Source organism: Melozone crissalis, unplaced genomic scaffold, assembly GCF_028551555.1.
Source record: "Melozone crissalis strain CALT ecotype California unplaced genomic scaffold, PUWL_Pcris_2 ptg000066l_1, whole genome shotgun sequence".
NCBI classification, from domain to species: Eukaryota; Metazoa; Chordata; class Aves; order Passeriformes; family Passerellidae; genus Melozone; species Melozone crissalis.
In genome coordinates, this window is record NW_026535844.1 from 1,971,828 (window position 1) to 1,986,966 (window position 15,139).

Consider the following 15,139-nt stretch of genomic DNA (forward strand, 5'->3'; position numbering starts at 1 on the left):
GAAAATCGTGGATCCCAATCCTCTGTCACCTGCTGCACATGGAGGGGGGCCAACACTCCTGGGGCTGGGGTTGGAGGCTGCAGATACAGGGAGAGGTGGAACCTTGTGCTGCTTCCTCTTCCTGTTCCTCCTCCTGTGTCCCTACTCTTGCTCACACTCCTCTTCCTCCTGCTATTCCTCCTTCGCCTGCACAATCCCACCTTCTCCTCCCACATGCACTGTTTGACCCTTTTGTTCCTCAGCCCTGCTTCTCCTTCCCTTCTCCTCCTGCCCCAGGCCCAGCACCCACTGCCGGCTCTCTCTTCCCCCCAAACCCACAGCATCCCACGGCAGGGGCAGGGATGGAGCTGGGGCAGGCCGGGCTGGGGCAGCGCTGGGCTCTCGGCCGCTCCCGCCCGCACTCGGTCCCCACTGCAGCTGCTCCCGCCGGGACAGTGCGGGGGGCCCCGGCCTTGGCGCCGCCCCACTCCCACCTCCCCAAATTCCCCTCGCATTTGGACAACAGGGCATGGATGGTGTTGGTGTGCTGCAAAGGGATTGCTTGAAGGGGAGTGTGCAGCAATATGGTTAAGGCAAGAAGCTGCAAGAGGAATCTATGTGGGAAGGAAAAGGATGATGGAAAAGCGAAAGAAGAGAAAAATACTGAGGATTGGGATGTTTATCAGCAGGGTCGTAGCCTCAAAACTTTTCAGCTGATCCAGATCATTTGTATCCCCGGTGTCCAGGACAGGAAAACAAGGAGGTCAGGGTTTCAGGGGGTTTCTCTGTGGAGGGCAGCGGCAGCACCGGGCGCAGAGCTGCGGCACCGGGAGCACGGGCTGGGGGCCTGTGGGGAGCTGCGGGGCCGGGCCGGGGCTGTGGGGCAGCCGGGGCTCAGCGCCGGGCGCTGCCTGACCCCACCAGCCCCGGGCAGGGCCGGCAGCGGCCCCCGGCCCCCAGGAGGCTGCGGGACGCCCCGGCCGCTGCCCGGCCCCGCGGAGCTGCCGGCCCTGCCCGCCGGGGGCGCCTTTGGACACTGCGGCAGGACAGGGAGCGGCTCTGGGACACGGGCTGGGGAGGGCACCCTGAGCACAGGGAGGAGGAGCAAGGAACACCTGGGAAATGTGGATTGTACATTTTATCAAGGAGATTATCTTTTAAGGCTTTTATTAGGGTTACTGGAGATACAAATGATTTTGCAGAAAGCTCAGCAGCTGTCACAGGATGAGCACCCACAGGCACTGAGGGCGCTGCAGGAGGGGCACAAGAAGGCCCTGCAGCACTTGGGCACAAAGGCACAGCAGGTGAGTGCAAGAAGGGAGCAGCAAAAGGCCAAGCTGAAGGCAAAGGCCAGGGCACAGCTCCAACAGCCCCTGAGGGATCAACCCCAGGGCCCAAGGGGGTCCCAGCACCCAGGGCACGGCTCGGCCACAAGCACCTGGCAGAGGCATTGCCCTCCTCGGCAGGGGAGAGCCCACCCAAACAGCCCCTGGCAAGGAACCAGGGCTCCAGCTGCAGGGCACAAGGACACTGCAAGCACAGACAGCAGCACCCTCAGGACCAGCAAGTCCACCCCTTGATGGACATGGATTGGCAGGGCTGTCACAGCTCCCGTCACGCCAGGGACCCTCCACACTGCAGCCCTTGACAACATTCAGGGTGGGTCTGCATTGAGAGGAGGCATTTTCTGGTGGACACAGGGGCCTCTCAATCCACTCCGAATCTTAGACCAAGGGGGGAAAATGCTAAAAATGTGTTTGATTAGTGAGGAGATAAGTGGGAAACATGTATGGTTCTATTCAATCACTGTTAGTAGATCTAGGAGATGAGTTTGTAATGCATGAATTTTTATTTGCTCCTAATTGTTATCACGATTCACTGGGAAGGGATTTAATCGATAAACTCGTAAAACAAATTAATATTATAAAAAGGGATACAGAGGCCGGTCCTATTGTACCTCTGCGTCAAATGTCTGGCCAGGCCTATGCTGAAGTGAACACAGAAGTGTGGGCAACCCCAGGGAAAGAGGGAAAATTAGATATGGAGCCTCTCCAAAGCACTCTGAAGCAACCAGGACAAGTGGTGTCTAAAAGCAACAGCCTGTTCCAGGGAAGGGAAGGAAGGGGAATCAGACACAGCGCAGGTCACCGCCCCATGCTCAGCTCAACCTGCGCAGCTGTGGGTGCTTGTGAGAGCCTGGCACTGAAATGCCCTGAGCAGGAAGGCTTCAACATCTTCTGCTGACACCATGGCACCTAACAGGGGGGCAAAAGCAATTCTCACTGCTTCAGCAACCACTGGAGCAGATATCAAGGCACATTCTCCCACAGCAAGCTGGGCTGGCACAGAGCCTGCCCTGGCACTTTGCTGCTGCCAACACCCAGCCAGGACATCGGCTCCTGCCTAAGGAGTGCAAAGCAGCACCACTGGTGGCCAAGGGGCCCATGCCAAGTGTCCCTGAGGCCACAAACAGCCGCCAGCACAGCTCAACACGGGGGGGACCCCTCAGCCTGGCCTCAAGGGCTCTGAAGCCCCGCAGATTTGCACTTCCCGCCTGCAGCAGGAGGATGGGAGGCCGCCCCTGAGCCTGCCCTGAAGGCAACGCAGAAGCAGCCAGGGCTCCACAGCGGGCCAAGCCCCTGCGCCTGCCCACAGATCCTCGCCTGGAATCCTCTGCAATCCTGGCCACCCTCCTCTGCCATCTCCAGCCACTGGGGCCAAGCCTTGCTGCCACTGCTGCAGCTTCAGCGCTGGCTGGGCCTGCACTGCCACAGCTGCTGGGGAACACCACGGCACAATTCCACTCTGGGGCTCACTGACACCCACACTCTGGGCTGCCTGCCATTGCATTGCTGCAAAATGTACCGATTTCGGTTGTTTCAAATCTTATTTCTCTGCTCAGAAAGGTTTCTCTACTCAAAGGTTTGCCTTTAGGAAAGGAATTTAAAAGGTTTTATTTAAGGGGTGTTACACCACTCAATGGAGATGAGTTCAACATCCCAACAGACTGGGAACAGCCCAAAAGACACCCACAGAGATAACGACCAGCAACAAAACATCAACATTGCCCAGCAGCAAACAGCAACCAACAGCTACCCCAGACACTGCCCGGGCAGAGCTGGAGACACCTGGGCTGGAAAAGGCTGAGAAGGAAATCCAGGAGTGTGGAGACCGAATTCACATCAGAGTGGAAGAAATCCGGGTCCAACAGGAAACCAAATACTAAAAACTTACACAACTTGGAAACAAGGAACATTAAAGCATGGATTTAGACTGGTTCAGACTACATAAACTTTAGGAAAATCTAGTAAAACTCACATGGCATGGAATGATTTTCTCTGCACAGCCGGGCTATTTGTGAAAGAAATTATTTCTGTTGCACATCCAGGCCACAACCAAGGAATGCCTTGACTCTCTAACACTGAAGAGATTCTTGGAGAGTTTTTGTTTTCCCTGCAGTTTCAGTGATAAGATAAAAACATGATAATAATTTTTTATAATAACTCCCACTTTATATTGTCAGGTGGGTTTGGGACAGAAGTGTGAGAATCAATTTTTGGTCTGGGTTTTTCCAAGTTCTCCTTTATGGTACATTTGTAGAACTGAAGAGCTTTAACCATAACACTTTGAATTCGTAAATAGTTAATACTTTTTTTAAAAACACAGCAGATTCTGGGGGGGGCACATGTGACTCACCAGATGGCTGCCCTGGAAGAGAAGCTCCATTCCAGGCAGCCTGCAGAGGAGCTTTGGAAACGCAAATGAACACTGCTGGGCAAAGTGTGCACAATGCACCTGGGTCTCTTGCCTGGGGCAGGAATTGGGCTGATTCCCTCTGCCCCTCACCCCAAGCTCTGCCTGCTGGCACTGATGGAATTTGCACAGCTCGAGGCAGAGCCCAGAGGGAGGATATCTGACCCTGCAACACAAACGGGTGAAGCTGCAAAGGGAAACAGCACATGGAAAACGTTGGGAAAACTTCACTATAAATAAATGGGGGGGAATCATCCCGCTGCCCACTCCAACATGTGCTGTCAATGTCTGTGTTATGTAGGTTATATTAGAGCACTGGGGGGTTTTTGCTACCATAAATTCAGGGAAATCAGTTGTGATTACAACTATTGGCTGATTTAATTAGAGCAAAGCAGTCAATTGATGTAGCCCTGGCTGGAGAGAGCAGCCAAAAATGGGGAAAAGATGAACGGCCAGCAGAACAAATCCTACAACACCATGGGCCAGCCCCTGGGAACCCAAACCAATTCATATCAGGAGCCACAGAACCCATTTCTCATTTCAATGGCATCATTAGATTACAAGCTGTCCCCGCAATAATAACCAACCAGACAGCTCCAGCTCCTGACCTTCCTGCCGACCAATCCAATGAAATGAGGAACACAACACTTAACTATGGGATGGCATCAGATCATCTCTTAGTAGAAAAAAGAGGAGTTTGTGGAAAATTAAATGACTCAAACTGCTGTTGGCAAAGAGATGACAAAGGAAACGTGGTGAAAAACACAAAAACAACGGAAACAAGAAAGCAGCTCATGTATTGGTCCAAACGTGAAAAGGATGGGAATGGGACACGGTTTTGTGGCTCCCTGGCAGACCATGGGTTAAACGAATGTTGTTTCTCCTCTGATGTGCTACAGCAACTCTCATCTTGTTACCGTGCTCCACACCTTGAGAGTGCAGCTCATTCAGCAGCTGAGCGAAGGGCCAGGGACTTGGAGATAAGGAAGTAACGGATGAAACCACCAGCTTCAATAAATGTTACTAATTAACATGGACTGCTGCTCACAGAAAGTCCCGCTAAATTCCAAAACTTCCAGAAGAGCAAAGACTTAACAGAGCCATGAATATCGGCTGTTATAAAAAAGTGGGGATGCACATTAACGAGGACATGCAGTTGGCGAATCGGGAGGTCTGAACCTTCCAAGTACCTCAGCCACCGAGCAAAGGGAGAGGGAGATGAGGCCGGGAAAATGAGGATAAAAAGGAGGCTGCCAACTACAACAATGGCAGAGAGCGCACGGCAAATGCCCCACAGCCTCTCCCTCTGCTCAGCAATAAAGTCACTTTTACAGGACTCCTCTGTCTCCTCTGGGCACAGAAACCTCCGGCCACGGGAATTCCCCGCACAGCCCCGGGCACGGGGCAGCCCCCTCTGTCCCAGCCACAGCAACCGGGCCGAGCCAGCGCTGCTCCGCCAGCGGCTCCTGCCGAGGCAGCGGCCGCAAGGACACCGCGGGCAGCCGCTCCCGCAGCGCCCTCACGCCAGCGGCAACACGGGCCGGACACGGCACAACGAACCCGCCCGAGCCCCCTGCCGCCCCCGAGGCCCGCAGCCAGCCCCGAGCCCCCGCACAACCCAGCGCGGCTCCCACCTGCGCTGCGGCCGCCTCCGAGCTCCGCCGCCGCCTCACCGCGCTCCGGCCGCTGCCGCCACTCACGGCACCGCACACACCCTCCGACAATGGCGCCGCTTCCCAGCCACGGCCGCCCTCAACCCGCCACCGGGGCCCTGCTCCGCCCCGCTCCCACCAATCAGCGCACCACAAACACGACTGACGGCACCATCGCCCAATCCCAGCCAGGGGCGGGCTCTGCACACGGCACAGCCCCGCCCCGCGCTCTCAGGGCCCCCCGCGCTGCGTGAGGGCAGAGCCGGAGCTGAGGAACAGCCCTGGAACGGGCCCGGGCCCGAGGGGGATTGAGCTGAAAACACAAACAAACTTCTCCGCAGCTCCCGCCACGGCTTTCCCGGCACTGCGGCTCCGGTGGTTCCGGCTCAGCGGGAAGCCCTGGAGCCTCACTTCTCCTACCCCGAATTAGGAGCTTCAGGGCATCGCTTTGATTTCCCCCAAAAAGGGAAAACCGCCCCAAAGCCCTGTGGATGAGTGGGGGAAGGGAGAGATTTTTGACAGAGAACTCCAAAAACTCAGAGCAGGATAATGAGAAGTGTGGTAAATAGATATGATCCGTGCTGACAAAATTGAAACAGTAATTGATATTGATACAGTAATTAATATTTGGAAATAATAAAACAGTAAAAAAGGTGTAATGCCAAGAAAGAAAGGGAGAGGAGGGGTTCCATTCCCCCCCCACTTTCCTGCCGATCTTCAAGGCAGGAAAAGGCAAGAGATAACAGTCACTAAAAATTAACAGAAACAAAGGAAAATCTGGTGGGGTCCCAGGAAAATGCTAGTTATAAGAGATTTGTTGCTTTGACAGTAAAATATAATATTATATGTTAGTTTTGGCTTACATTATACTGGCTTGGTGCACATGTGTAACCCAAGGGTGAATGAAAGGATATCGAGGAAGAGGAGAGGCCTTCATCACTGACGACCCCCAAAGACGGGTGTGACCACCAAACCGAGCGGTGGAGCATGCGCGGTAAAGGTGGTGATGAGGGCGGAGGTAGAAGTGCGATGAATCTAAATTGGGAGGAGATGGCATTGACACATGGCACAAAAGGGGGAATTTTCGCTTGGCAAGCTCGCATGTGAGGGTGCAGGGGTCCAAGGGCCCTGCACTCCATACCCCTCGCTGTTTGTTTTTTTTTTTTTTTGCTTATGTGCTATTATTGCAACCAAATTATCCCTTATTTTAACCAAATCACATTGTCAATATTTCAAGTGTATCCGATTTTATATATTCTAAGCTATTCAATGAAAATTGCTGCTACCTTTAATATTGCTTGGTTTTGTTGATGATGGGATAATTGGGCAAATATAACACCACTCTTCTCCCTCTCTCGGGCCTGCTCCAGCTGTGCCTGGCAGCTCCAAGCAGGGCCCTGCACCCAGGCCCTTTGCAATAAACCCCAAGTTCCATGACCTGGCTTCAGAGATCTCTTGTCTCTCTCCATTCCGACCATCCTACCCCTGTTGTCATACAAAAATACCCCAAAAAACCCCCAAAGTCCAGTCAGAGATCACAAAACTATTCCAAAATACCCCAAAAAAACCCAAAATTCCAGCCAGAGATCACAAAATTACTCCAAAATACCCAAAAAAATCCCCAAACTTCGGTCAGGGACCATGAAATTACCCCAAAATGGCAAAAATCTGGTGAGGAACCCCAAAATTACCCGAAAATACCCCAAAACCCAGTCAGGTATTCCAAAATATCCCAAAATCAGGACAAGGACCCCAAAATCTGGTCAGATAGCCAAACTTACCCCAAAAACACCTGAAAATACCCCAAAGTCCCCTCAGGGACTCCTAAATTACCCCAAATCCTCCCAGAATCCAGTCAGGGACCCCAAAATTATCTGAAAATACCCCAAAATTCAGTTAGGGACCCCAAAATAACCCCAAATCACCCCTAATCCAGTCAGGGACCCACAAAATCCACTCGGGGATCTCCAAAATTCCCTCAGGATGCCCCAAATCTAGTCGGAAACTCCCCAAACCCTCCCAAACCCACTCAGAATGCCCCCAAATGCCCTCACAACCTCCAAACTACCCTCAGTACCCCACGTCCCCCGCAGGGCTCCCATATCCTCCTTAGGACCGTCGAAAATCTCCTCAGAATCCCCCCAGATTTCCTCATGAGTTCTCTATATCCCCTCAAGACCCCCCCAGATCTTCTGAGAACCCCACAAACCCCCTCAGGACACCTAATTCTCCCCCGGGGACCCTCCACATCCCCTCACCACATCCCAAACCCCCTCACAATCTCAGCCCCCTCACATCCCCCCAAACCCCCTCAGGACCCCCCAAATACCCTCAGGATCCCCAGTTCTCCCTCTTACCCCCTCACATCCCCTCACATCCCCCCAAACCCCCTCAGGATCCCCCAAATATCCTCAGGATCCCCAGTTCTCCCTCTCGATCTCCCCAAACGCCCTCAGAACACCCCACATCCCCTCAGGACCCCCAGTTCTCCCTCAGTCCCTCCCGATCCTTTCATAACCCCTCCAAACCCCCCCTCATCGCCCCTCCCCCGCTCCCCGCTCCCGGTGCTGACCGCGGTCGCTGTCGCCCATCCCGCGCTGCCGGGGGGGGGGTCCCGGGCTCCCTCGGCGCCCGCAAATTCCCGCCCCGCCCCCTCCCCCCCCGCAGCCTCAGCCCCGCTCCGCCGCCGCTGGGCCCCACGGGGACCACAATGCCCACAATGCACCGCGGATTCGCCGGAAGCAGCTGCCGACGCCAAAGCCATGGGAACTTCTGCCAGTACTTCTGGGCGGCGCGGCTTCTGATTGGTCCGCGCCGCCTTTGGCGCTTCTCGGCAGAGGTCTCGCGAGAGAAGCAGCGCGGCCCTGTTTGTTGAGGGCAACTCTGTGGGCTCCTCAGAGCGCTCCGCGTTCCCTCGTAAATTCATACGGGAACGGCGGAATTAATCCACCTAGAAATGGTGGGATGGAACCTAAATCCCCTGGGGATGGAGCCTAAATCCCCTTCTACTGAGCCTAAATCCCCTGGGATTCAACCAAAACGGCCAAATCCAGGCGCTTTCCATGGATAGGAGCGGCACTGGAAAGGGCGGGCGGTGACGTCACCTCGCCCAACCCCTTTTCCGGCCCCTCCTGAGGGGGCTCCGCCTTTTCCCGGCGCCGACCCCGGGGCCTGTTTTGGGCCGGGACGGGAGCTGGTGCCGGGGCTCCTTCGGCAGCGGAGCGTCCCCAAGGTGTCCCCAGTGAGCATGGAGCCCCAAGAGGTGCGACGGGAGGGGGCAGTGGGGAATGGGGAGCACACGCGAGCGGGGTAGCAGAGGGGTCGGGGGGTTGACAGTGGGACAGAGGGGACAGCAGAGCCCTCCAGGGAGGGGACAAAGGGGAGCCCGGGAGGGCACAGGGGTCATCGCAGGAGGCCGTTAAGTGCCACTAGGTCCCTGACACCTCCCCTGTCCCCTCCCCAGCTGTCCCCGGCCCTGCTGCAGCCACAGGTCACCGTGGTGGCCATCCTGGGCGAGCTGCTGGCCACCCTGCCCAGCCTGCACGAGATGACTCTGCTCGTGTCCCCATTGCACCTGTACTGGGACCTGATGGACTTCACCAATGAGCTCCACAACGGCCTGTGCACTGATGAGACCTGGAGGCACCGCAATGTCACCTATGATGATGATGACCCTTTCACCTCTGATGATGATGACCCTCCTGCCTCCCTGAGCCAGGCCCTGGCCGCCTACAAGAGCACCCCATGGACCAGCAGGTTCGATGTGCAAATGGTGGCCTGGGAGTGGCAGCGGTCAGTGGCTGCACTCAAGGACAGCTGGGCCCAGCTGGCCAGGACGGCCACCAAGCTCCCCAATGCCTGCAGGGATTTGGCCACCAAGGCGGCCGACATGGTGGCCACCGCCACTGCCTGGGCCAGGGAGCTGCAGGCCAAGACTGCCCATTATTGGACAGCTCAGGAAAACATGGTGGAGCTGGGTCAGGCCCTGGGTGGGGAGGAGGGGGCCGAGGTGGTGGCCAGGCGTGAATCCTGGGGGAGGAGAGATGTCATGGTGGCTGCCAGCGAGGGAACAAGGGCCACCATGGAGAGACAGCGGCTGGAGGTGACCCTGGGGCTGCTGGAGCGCTTGGTGGCCTGTCGCAGACATTTTTTCACAGAAATCCTTTCTTTCAGATTTCTGCATTTTCTGGGAAGCTGAGGGCCCCAGAAGAAGAATGTAAACAATTGTTATCAGCTGATGTGGAATGTAACAGGGACACCTTGATTGGCTCATGTTTGTATGTTTATAATTGAGGGCCAATCACAAGAGCAAGCCAGGGGACCGAGTCCCTGGGCACAACTTTGTTTTAGATTCTTTCTATTCTATTCTTAGCTTAGCAGCATCTGCAAACTTCTCTCTTTATTCTATTTAGTATAGTCATAATGTATTTTATATCATATATCAATAAATCCAGCCTTCTGATCAAGCAACAAGATTCACCGTCTCTCTCTCACCAGCAGCGACCCCACACAGGCGCTGTAACATCTGGTGACCCCTCGCGTCAGAGCAAAAATTAATTTGATAAGACCAGAGGAGCAAAATTGCTGCACTGGGTAAAAATCCTGTATGTGTAGCATTTGATGGTTGCTTTGAAGTGACCACAAAGAGAACCTTCTTCTGGAAAACCTTCAGGAAAGATGATGGAAAAGAGCAGCAGACCTGTGGAGCTGGCCAGAGCAAGCTGGACTCTTTCAAAAGGTACTGTGGGCTTTTCTATCCCTGATGAACCAGCCCTTCGTAGCTTGTGGCTGTTTGTATGGCAGACACATGCCTTGCCAGAAGAGATTCAATTCTCCCCTTCAGAGGAGAAACTTATAGCCCTCTGGAACCATTGGTCTAGAGAAGATGGTTGCTTTTTGTCAGAAACAGATCTCTATAAATTCTTTAGATGGGCAAAGCTTTTTGGGTTCTTTACTGATGTCCTGTACGCTTTAGATGCTTTTGTCTGGGAGTGCATGGACTCCATTTTCCAGTTCGTCTGGAGCCAGGGACATGTCCTGCCTTCTATCTACCCAGCATTTATAAAGCTTTTTCCAGTGCTGAAACGCAGAGCAGCTACCTTTCAATGGATTTCTAACTGTTATGGGCAGGGTCCCTTTCCACCGTCCCCGGTGGGTGATGACTTTGGGCTTTTCCCCCCGCCCTGCTTCGCGGCGGGGGGGGGTGAAACTTCGCAGCGCGAAGAAGTTTTTTTCACTCTTGCTCCGGAGCATGCTCAGATGGAGTTTTCTCCTTCCCCCCCTTCTCTCTCTCCGGGGGGATGGGAGTGGCCGCTCAAGCCAGCGCCGGCCTCTCAGACTCCGCCTTCAGACATGGGGGCGGCACCGGTCTCTGATGTTTCTCCGGTCCTGCCAGAGCCGTCACTCCAGGAGATCCCGTCTCCGCCTCTCCAGGCTGTTCCGCCCGCGGTTTCACCGGCCTCCCCGCCCCCTGAGCTGTTGCTAAGCAGCGACGATGCTCCGCCGCCGCTTCTCCCGGCTCCACTGTTGCCTGTGCCGTGCCTGCCGCCGCTTCCTTCGGCCTCCTCACCGCCTCAAGGCGAGACAGTTCCTGTTCAGGATGGGGCTGAAAACGGCGCTGAACCTGCGGGACCCTCCGAGCAGCCCGCGGCTGATCCCACTCTCAGCGCGGTTCCCTCCCCAGTTCCGGCCCCCCCCTCGCCGCTCGGACTGGCCGCTCCAGCGGCTCTGGCGTTGTCGGAGGCTCTGTCCTCCGTGTCGGCGTCAGAGACTGCCATGGCACCGGCGGCTTGTTCGAGTCCGGACCGTCCCGGACCGGCTGCCCCAGCAGCTGCCCCGGCCGGGGGTCTCTCCTTCGGTGGAGCGGGGGCTGCCCGCCAGCTGACTCTTGCGGCAGTCCAGCTGCCTGTTTTTAAGATCAGCGTTCTCCGCGGTTTGGGGGGTGGTGTTTTGGTTGCTGTCCCATGGAGGCTGCCGCCTCTCCTGCGTCCTAGTGGCATGGGGGGGCAGGTGCATCCCGAGAGCCCTGCCTCTGATCCCCAGCCCGGAGGGGATGGGGATGGTGATGCCACGGGGCAGATGAGAGACAAACCCGATGCAGTGCAGGGGAAGATGGCACAGCTGGAGGAGACCATAGCTGGTTTGCTGTGGGAAACAAACATCTCCAGACCCCAGATGGGATTGCTGGGGAAGGCTTCTATTTCCTCACTGCTGGCATGCCTCAGTGGTTTTGGGGAAAGGAAGCGTCTCACTACCCGTGCTGCCATTGTGCTGGCAGCAGGGTTCAGGCCTGCGGGAATGCAGAGCCTCTGTCATGGGTTTGGCCTGGGCCATTGGGCTGAGAAAGTTTCTGGGCCAGGGCCAGCATTTGGCCTCCTGATGTTTCTGGGGGTTGTGGTCTATCCGACAGGCCCTGGTCCCCCTTTGTGAGCCAGTTTTGGGGTTCCTGGTCCAGCATGGGCCAGGGCCCCCAGGGCCTTTCCTTCTCTGGCACTGCTCTGCTCGGCTTCTGCTCTTTTGCTCTTCAATCAAAAAAAAAAAAAAAAAAAAAAAAATTTAAATTAAATAAAAAAGATTGAAAATAGCGGGCAGCAGCTCTGAAGCATTGAAGGGCCAGAAAGGACATTCCACAAACTGTTTAAAATTGTGTTATGACTGTCAATGGTTTTTTGATAACTATTGATAGGATTCCTTTTGCAGCAAGTTTGTTTTCAGGACCGAAAAGGACTCTCAGATGTCCAAAAGAAACAACTTCAGCTCATGGACTGTTCCTGAAACTCAGCTGCATGGACTTGAATTCTCTTTGCATTGTTTTTTGCATTTTCTTAGATTGTAGGATTGTTTTTAGTGATTTGTTAGTATTGTATATTTTACAGGTGAAGAAATTTCCTGTTCATTCCACATCAGCATTTTTCTTTTATTTTATACAATTTAGAAAGGTGAGATGTCGCAGACATTTTTTCACAGAAATCCTTTCTTTCAGATTTCTGCATTTTCTGGGAAGCTGAGGGCCCCAGAAGAAGAATGTAAACAATTGTTATCAGCTGCTGTGGAATGTAACAGGGACACCTTGATTGGCTCATGTTTGTATGTTTATAATTGAGGGCCAATCACAAGAGCAAGCCAGGGGACCGAGTCCCTGGGCACAACTTTGTTTTAGATTCTTTCTATTCTATTCTTAGCTTAGCAGCATCTGCAAACTTCTCTCTTTATTCTATTTAGTATAGTCATAATGTATTTTATATCATATATCAATAAATCCAGCCTTCTGATCAAGCAACAAGATTCACCGTCTCTCTCTCACCAGCAGCGACCCCACACAGGCGCTGTAACAGTGGCCGCGTGTGACAAAGCCACCGCGTTGCCCCGGGAGCTGCAGTGCCTGCTCTGGGACACCCTGGACACCCTGGAAGGGACAAATGAGGCATCCCCCAATGTCCCCGACAATTTGGTGGCCAAGGTGGCCGTGGCTGAGCAGCTGTGGGAGGCCAACGCCCACCTGGTCAAGGATCACCTGGTGGGGACACTTCAGGACATCTTCAAGTTCTCTTTCCATGATGGTCCCACTAGCCACAGTGCCTGTGAGGTGGCCGAGCGGTGCCAAAGAGCCATCGAGGACATCCCAAGGCTCCTTCGACCCCCAGAGTGTCCCCACGGTGTCGCCAGTGAGCATGGAGCTCCAAGAGGTGTGACAGGGGCGGGTCTGGGGGGAGAAGAGAAAGGAACAGAGGGGACACGGGGGGAGGGGGTAGTTGGGGATGGAGGGGACACAGAGGGTGGCAAATGGGACAGGGGGTCACAAAGGGGACAGGAGGCAGTGGCAGGAAAGGGGGAGGTGGCAGAGAGGGGAGGGGACATGGCGGGGGAGGGGACAGGGTGATGGAGGGCACAGGAGATGGGGACACGGAGGGTGGCAGAGGGGACAGCACGGGGTGGGAGGGGCTACGAGGGGAGGCGCAGGGGGTGGCAGAGGGAACAAGGGGCTGACAAAGGGACAGAGGGGATAAAGGGAATCCGTCGGGGGTAGGGGGCTACCCTAGGAGGCTACAAGTGCCATCAGGTCCCTGACACCTTCTCTGTCCCCTCCCCAGCTGTCCCCGGCCCTGCTGCAGCCACAGGTCACCGTGGTGGCCACCCTGGGCGAGCTGCTGGCCACCCTGCGCAGGGCCGAGATGATGCTGCTGCTCATGGCCTCAGTGAGCCTGTACCGGGACCTGGAGGACTTCTCCAGGAAGCTCCAGGCCACCCTGTATCAGAGTGATGGCACCTGGTGGTACAGGGATGTGACCGTGGATGATGATGACCCTCCCACCTCCCTGAGCCAGGCCCTGGCTGCCTTTGAGAGCACCCCAGAGACCACCTGGGATGATGTGACGATGGTGGCCAGCAAGTGGCACGGGTTGGTGTCTGTGCCTGTGGACAGGAGGGCCGAGCTGGCCCAGGCAGCCACCAAGCTCTGCAACACCTGCAGGGTGACGGTCACTGAGGCAGGCTACAGAGCTGCCACCGCCACCGCCCGGGCCAGGGAGCTGCAGGCCATGGCTGCCCGTGATGGGACAGCTCAGGAAAACATGGTGGAGTTGGGTCAGGCCCTGGGCTGGGAGGAGGGGGCCGAGGTGGTGGCCGGGCATGAAGCCCAGGTGAGGAGAGAGGCCAGGGTGGCTGCCAGCGAGGCAACAAGGGCCACCATGGTGAGACAGCAGCTGGAGGTGGCCCTGGGGCTGCTGGAGCGCTTGGTGGCCGCGTGTGACGAAGCCTCTGCGTTCCCCTGGGAGCTGCGGCGCCTGCTCAGGGACATCAAGACCACCCTGAAGGGGACAAATGAGGCGTCCCCCAAAGTCCCTGAGGACTTGGTGGCCAAGGTGGCCGTGGCTGAGCAGCTGTGGGAGGACAACGCCCGCCTGGTCAAGGGTCACCTGGCAGGGACAGTTCGAGACATCATCAAGTTGTATTTCGATAGTGGTCCTGCCGCCCCAGTGCCCACCCCAGCCATGGGGTGGCTGAGCGGTGCCAAAGAGCCATCGAGGACATCCCAAGGCTCGTTCGACCCCCAGAGTGTCCCCAGGGCGTCCCCAATGTCTCCCCAGTGAGCATGGAGCTCCAAGAGGTGCGATGGGTTGGGGGAGTGGTGGGGGGAGAGAGGAGCCAATGGGGGATAGAGGGGACATGGGGGCTGGCGGGAGGGGACAGGGGTCACAAAGGGGATAGGAGGGAGTGGCAGGAAGGAGGGAGGTGACAGGTGGAGGGGAAAGGCGGGGGAAGGTGGCAGTGGGGGATGGGGATGACTGGGGGGTTGGGGACACATGGTCTAGCGGGCAGTGGCTGAAGGAGCAGCAGAGGGTGGCAGGGGCTACGAGTGTGGTGGTAGGGGGTGGCAGAGAGGACGAGGAGGTGACAAATGGACAGCGGGGGAAGCAGAGCCCTCAAGGGAGGGGACAAAGGGGACCCCAGGATAGGACCGGGGCCTCTTGAGGAGGCCATAAGTGCCACCAGGTCCCTGACTCCTCTCCTGTCCCCTCTCCAGCTGTCCCCGGCCCTGCTGCAGCCAGAGGTCACTGTAGTGGCCATCCTGGGTGAGCTGCTGGGCACCCTGCCCAGGCAGGACGAGGAGATGAATCTGCTCCTGTTCCCAGGGTGCCTGTACGGGGACCTGGGGGTTTTCACCAGCAACCTCTGGGACACCCTCTACAGCACGGATGACACCTGGAGGCGCCGCAATGTCACATCAGATGACGATGGCCCTGTCACCTCCCTGC

The 15,139-nt window shown here is 56.1% G+C and overlaps 1 pseudogene; it reads right to left on the bottom strand.

Annotated features, from left to right (window-relative positions):
* Positions 1 to 15,139, bottom strand: part of LOC128945551 (uncharacterized) — a 1,882,792-nt pseudogene that overhangs the window by 1,370,903 nt on the left and 496,750 nt on the right.